This window comes from Alligator sinensis, unplaced genomic scaffold, assembly GCF_000455745.1.
Source record: "Alligator sinensis unplaced genomic scaffold, ASM45574v1 scaffold125_1, whole genome shotgun sequence".
NCBI lineage: Eukaryota > Metazoa > Chordata > Crocodylia > Alligatoridae > Alligator > Alligator sinensis.
The window spans coordinates 931646-938475 of record NW_005841893.1 but is presented as its reverse complement, the minus strand read 5'-3'; the positions used below and the strand labels follow the sequence as shown (position 1 = coordinate 938475).

Genomic DNA, 6830 nt, shown 5'->3' with positions numbered 1-6830 from the left:
ATTCCTGGCCCATCTGTATATAATGTTTGGCACCAAGATTAAAGTATTAGTAGTTTTCTAGATCCTTGTAGCACACTTTCCCCCTGACTGCTTGGGGGAAGTTTCCATGTTAACTCAAGTTTATAAGCTTGGTAAGTTTTCATCTAAAGGGTGCACTTTGCAACTAAACAGTCTGGCTTCAGCAGTTGAAGGCAGCAAAAGTCTTTAATAATTTACTCACACCTGTCGCTTCAGTGCTTCCAAAAGGCATGGTGAAACCCCATGTTAAATGACAACGAAACTACTTAGCTTTGTATTTTCTCCTAACACTTTCATTAAATAGAGTGACGCTATGTACTATGAAACTTGCTGCTTTATGTTTTGGCACCCAGGGGCTCAGCTATACCTGGGAGCATCTTGTACACAAGCTGCCAACCAGTGGAATGCCTTCTTTTTTAAATGAGACTAAATTGAATATTCAATTTGATTCTGGGCATTATACTAGCAAAATGATACTAACAACACGAAAGGGAGTGCAGGAAAGAGCAACAAAAAGGAGGAAGATACTGGAGGGATTGACTTTCCAACAAGAATGAAGAATTTTCGTACAGCGACTGGCTAAATTTCTCTTTTTAAAGCAGCCAGTAATTTTGGGAGCCTCCATTTTTGGTGCCCAATGTGAGATACCTTAAAGCAGAGTTGGTGAGTCCCCAACCTGTGTCCCAGATCTGGCCAACAGGACTCCTAAAGGGTCCAGAAATTTGGCCATGGGGTAGTGGTAGTAGAATAAAATTGCCATTCCCCTGCTGCCAAATTTCCAGACCTGTGGGGAGCCTTGTGGACCAGATAATGTGGCCCTGTGCGCCAGATTGCACCAGCATGCAACCCGATTGTAACAGGTAACTGTTCTGGGCTGAGCTAAACTGTGACCCGCACACCTGTTCCTGAGGCAACCACCCACCTTCTCTTCTGCCATGCCTTGATGTTAATTAATTAGTTGATGTTAATTAGCAGGAGGCTGCCATTGTAGTGCCCCATTGCCAGGGGGCGCTATCTGCGGCTCTTATCCTCCGCAATACCGCAGCCCAAGCCTCGCAGATGGAATAGATTCATAGATGTTAGGGTCGGAAGGGACCTCAATAGATCATTGAGTCCGACCCCCTGCATAGGCAGGGAAGAGTGCTGGGTCTAGATGACCCCAGCTAGATGCCTATCCAACCTCCTCTTGAAGACCCCCAGGGTAGGGGAGAGCACCACCTCCCTTGGGAGCCCATTCCAGACCTTGGCCACTCTAACTGTGAAGAACTTCTTCCTAATGTCCAGTCTAAATCGGCTCTCTGCTAGCTTGTGGCCATTATTTCTTGTAACCCCCGGGGGCGCCTTGGTGAATAAACCCTCACCAATTCCCTTCTGTGCCCCCGGGATGAACTTATAGGCAGCCACAAGGTCGCCTCTCAACCTTCTCTTGCGGAGGCTGAAAAGGTCCAGGTTCTCTTGTCTCTCCTTGTAGGGCTTGGTCTGTAAGTCCTTAACCATATGAGTGGCCCTTCTCTGGACCCTCTCCAGGTTACCCGCATCCCTCTTGAAGTGCGGCGCCCAGAATTGCACGCAGTACTCCAACTGCGGTCTGACCAGTGCCCCCTGGCAACGGGACAGTACAATGGCAGCCTCCCGATAGAGGGGAAGTATCACCTCCTTGGATATGATACCCCAGAAAGTTGATACTGGAAACTCCCAGTTGACATTTCTCTTTTTACTCTGATACTTGCTTTATCGAATCTCTGTAAAACTCCTTGGAATAGCTGTTATGCCTCGGCCTTTTCCCAATCAGGCCCCTCTCTGGGCCTTCTCAAGTGTCGCCCCTTCCTCTGGGGACCGCCACCCCCATTCTGGGGCTTTTCAACAGGGCCCCCTCTCCGGGGACCGCCACCCCCGCTCTGGGGCTTCTCAACAGGGCCCCCTCTCTGGGGCCAGGGTCCATGTACCCCATACGCTTCGCCCCTACTGGCGCTGGGTTCCCCATGCTACTGTGGGTCCCCTATGAAGCCTCCTCCAACCCCTAATAGCCTCACCCAAACCACCAGTGATACAACAACAAAACAAAACACAAGCCCCTAGGCTACAACTTAACTTAAAGCTGCCCGGCTAAAACCATGGTGATCAAACATCTTTGAGCTGCCATCCTTTACTCTGCTAGAGCAGTTCCTACAGTTCTCGCATCTTAGCTCCGGGAGCTCCTCTCTGTCTGGCTGGGCTTTATAAGTGCCAGGCCCTGCCCCCTCTGGTCAGCTGACCTTCCCTGGTTGCCCCGGCAACCCACAGCTGTGCTCCTTAGTCACGGCTAGGGCTCCTTCCCTAGCAGTTTTCCCCTCTTCAGGCACAGGGCACCTGAGTGCTCTGTGACACTGATCCAAGTGCATTGGATTGAGCTACATGGTAGGTTTCAAGCACATGGAATTGAGCCAGTGTGCGGAGTCAGGCCAGGGTCTAGCCAGATCTAAGTGTGTGGAGTTTGGCCTGTGATATGTTGTGGGTTCAGCAACAACACTCTGGACACTGCTGTGTTGAACTAACAGTTATTTGTTATTATAGCTCTCTGGAATCATATCCAGGGTGGATCTTAACAAGTGCAAGAGGAACCAAGAATGCCTCTAGCTCCTCATGGTGGAGAACATGGAATCCCCAGGGCTGCAAAAACTGCCACAAAGTAAAGCGAACCCTGTAGTGCTGAACATGAGGGCTTTGGCATTAAAGGGACAGTGCCAGGAAAACCCCCCCCCCCCCCCGCCCATTTTCTCCCTAGACAGATTAGTTAGCCAACCATTTGGGAGGACTCTGCTTCCACTATGGTCTTCCCATAGAACTAGGCTCAGTGATGAGTTCAGCAAATGACGGCCCTATCAGCCTATCTGGAGACTCAACAGCAACACTTCCTTCTGACGGTGACAGCAAAGGGTTTGCATTGGTGGAAACAGGTAGGTACTTCTCCAATGAATCCATGTCTGGTGGTGGTGGATTGGTGCTTGAAGATTGCTCAGGTGTAGGGTTATCAGTAGGAGAATGTCCACACGGCTGGTCCATATGACGTCTCCAAACTTGTCCGTTGTCAGTCTGGACTGTATATGATACAGGTCCAGTGGCGCTTACAATTTTAGATTTTTCCCACTGTGGGCCTGTCCCATAGTTCTGAGCAAACACAGTCTCTTGTGGAATGAAAAGACGTAAGGTACCAGATTCCAATGCAGAGTCCAATTCCTTTTCTTTCCTAAACAGCATGTCTCTCACAAGGTCTGGGTTAACAAGGTCAAGGCATGTCTTGAGATGACAACCCATAAGAAGCTCTGTTGGGCTGGACCCTGTTGTAGGGCAAGGAATTACATGTTGAGCAAATAGATATCTGGCCAGTCTGGTAGGCTAGTCTCCTACAACAATCCTTTTCAATGCATCTTTTGTAGTCTGCACCATTCTCTCAGTTTGCCCACTGGCCTGTGGCCTGCAAGGTGCAACGGTAACAGTTCAAATGAGGTTGTGGCTGGCAAAATCTTGGAACTCTGCTGAGGTGAATGCACTGCCATTATCAGAAATGATAGTGTTGGGCACCCCATTGGTTGCAAACAGCTGACGGGAGATCTATTATAGTGGCAGTTGCTATAAGAGTTGAGACAGTAATCACTTCAAGCCATTTTGAGTACGAGTCAACAACAATTAAAAAATTCTTACCTTTAAAAGGGCCAGCAAAATCAATGTGGATGCGTGACCATGGTTCCTTCGTTATTTCCCAAGGGAATACTGGTGCCTTCGGTGGATTATGATGGGTTGCTTGACAAATGCTGCACTCCCTCATAACCCCTTCTATGTCATTGTCCATACCTGGCCACTGTACATAACTTCTAGCCAGCGCTTTCATCCTCACAATGCCTGGGTGTGCTGCGTGCAGCATTGTCAGTATGATTTGGCATCCTGCTTCTGGAATTATGATTCGATTTCCCCACAAGATGCAACACTTGAGTGCAAACAGCTTGTACTGACGTGATGAAAATCACCTGAATTCCTCAGCCAATTTGTCTTCAGGCCAGCCCCTCCACACCCAGTTGAGGACATGGGCAAGGATAGGGTATTTTGCAGTCATCCTTGCTATCTGTTCAACTTGAAGAGGGGCTTCTGGCATGGAGTCCAGCATGAGGACTTCTGCTGGTGGAGGAGTAGCACAATCAGGTATTTGTAGAGGTAGGTGGCTTAATGCATCAGCATCTGCAATCATTTTCCCAGGTTTGTACATGAGTGTATAGTCATATGCATTTAGCATGATGCTCCAGCATTGCATACAAGGAGACAAAATAGGAGGAGTTGGTTTGTCCATAGTAAAAATTCCAAGAAGGGGTTTGTGGTCTGTTCGGATTTCAAATTTGCAGCCATAAACATAATTGTGAATTTTTTTAACTCCTGCAATTATTGCCAATGCTTCTTTATCAATCTGTGCATAATTCCTCTCGGTTGAAGTCATTGTTCTTGAGTAAAAAGCAATGGATGCATCCGTGCCATCAGGCAGTGTATGACTGAGGACAGCACCAACACCAAACGGCTAGGCATCACAAGTAATGGACAGTGGCTTCAGCTCATCATAGTGAAAAAGGATAGAGTCTGATGTCAGCAACTTCTTGATGCCCTGGAAGGCTTCATTGTGCTGGCAAGTTCACTTCCACTGAGCTCCTTTATCCAGTAAGCGATGAAGGGGCTCTGCTATGGTGGCTTTGTTTTTCAAGAAGAAGTGATAAAAGTTGAGAAGTCCTAAGAATGCTTGAAGATCCTGTCTGCATTTTGGTATAGGGGCATCATGTATTGCTTTTACCTTGTCTTCAACCGGGTGAATGACAGAAGCATCAATATGATACCCCAGAAAGTTGATACTGGAAACTCCCAGTTGACATTTCTCTTTTTACTCTGATACTTGCTTTATCGAATCTCTGTAAAACTTCTCTGAGTCTCTCAGTGAGTTTCTCTCTAGACGGCCCCATGATCAACACATCAAAGTATGGAATAAACCCGAGAATTCCTGCTAGCATTTTTTCCATGAACCGCTGGAAAATTCCTGGTACCACAGAAATTCCAAAATGGAGGTGCTTGATACAGAATGCTCCCCGGTGTGTAATTATTGTTTGGGCCTCAGCAGCCTTGACATTCACTATCAATTGCTGATAGACTTGAGTGAGGTCAAGTTTGGCAAAAACGTTCCCTCCTGCAAAAACAGACAGTAACTGGTTAATGACAGGCACTGGGTGCGGGTCCTGCTTAAGTGCTTTATTAACAGTGCACTTGTAATCCCCACAGATGCGAACACTGCCATTAGGTTTTAAAACAGGAACAACTGGTGTGGCCCAGTTTCTATGTATGATTGGCTCGAGGACCCCTTGCGCAATAAGCCGATTTAATTCTGCATCAATTTTTGGCCGCAGTGCAAAAGGTAGATTCCAAGCCTTCATAAAGATAGGGGCTATCACAGGATCCATTTGGAACGTCACAGGTGGACCGGAGTAAATTCCTAATTCCTCGGAGAATACCTGGGGAAACTCCCTTGGAAGCCTTTCCAGACTTTCTATGCAGAGACTGTGTATGCCCTGAATGCTGATTCCCAATGGTGAGAATCAATTTCTCCCCAGAAGTCTTTTGCAGGAACCCTTAGCGACAATGAGGGGTAGATGCTGTCTAACAGATCCATACTGGACATCGATACTGCAGCTAGCCACAATTTCCACAATCTGTCCATTGTAGTCATGCAGGCAACACTCAGGTTTCACTAACTTGGGAAGAGGGTGCTGAAATAAGTGGAAGAATGTGTTTTCATCTATGAGGGATAATCCTGAACCCAAATCCACTTCCATTTTGCACTTCTTTCTACAGTTGCAATCATCCCAGAACCTGAGTTTCGACAGCACCAGTATTTTGAATCAAATATGGTTTTTGTACCTCATGTTCTGGGGAGGACTCTAATCTGTGAGTGGTTTGGGAGTGAATACATTTGCCACAGTCTTTTTGTCTCCTGGAACTGGCTTTTGAGCAGCAAACCATCTCTATATGGCCCTTCTTCTTGATACTTTGCATGATACTTTGCATTCCTAAACCTGCACTCCCTTCGTCTATGTTGGCCACCACAACTCAAACAAGTCTGTGGATTAATTGGCTTACCTGGTGCTGTTAGTGAGGGTATAATCTATAGGGCTGTGTGAGTCTTCAGATCCTGCTTCAGATTCAGACCCGCTTCGGATGCTTCGGCGTCTGAAGCGGCACTTCCGGATTGAAGCGAGATCCCAGTAATGGTGTCCGGAACGGGTCAGGGGCATCTGAACTGCTTTGGACCTGCTTCAGATGCTTCGGAGCCACTTCAGCCATTTTGAAGCAATTAGAAGGAGAGGGAATGGGGGAGGGACAGAGAGTGGGAGCGGGGGAGGGAGGGAGAGTGTGAGGGGGAAGACTGACGTCTGTAGGTGGCCAGTGAGAAGGATTTCTCCCTGGCTACCTTTCCAGTGGCAGCGACTGTGGGGTGGGACTAAAAAAAGTATAAAAGCCCCTGTTTCCAGCCCTTCTGTGCCATTTGCAGCTTGTTCCCTGTCAGCAGCTGTGTGAGAGAGGAATGCTGTGACTGAGACCTGCCTGCTGCTTTTTCATGTTATAAAAGAGTGGTTAGGATTTAGCTTATCTTAGCTTAGTTTAGCTTAGCTAGTCAATTCAATTATTAGTAGTATCACAATTCAATGTATTTCTTTGAATTATTTTCTTGAGAACTTGTTTTGGAAACTTTGTGCGCCCGCCTTGCCTGAAACGCCTGCTCGTGTGCCGCCTTGGCCCAAGCTGTA

The 6830-nt window shown here is 47.4% G+C and overlaps 1 pseudogene; it reads right to left on the bottom strand.

Annotated features, from left to right (window-relative positions):
* Nucleotides 1–2823: 2823 nt before the first annotated feature.
* On the bottom strand, nucleotides 2824–6317 carry LOC102384167 (annotated as a pseudogene).
* Between the last annotated feature and the right edge of the window lie 513 nt (nucleotides 6318–6830).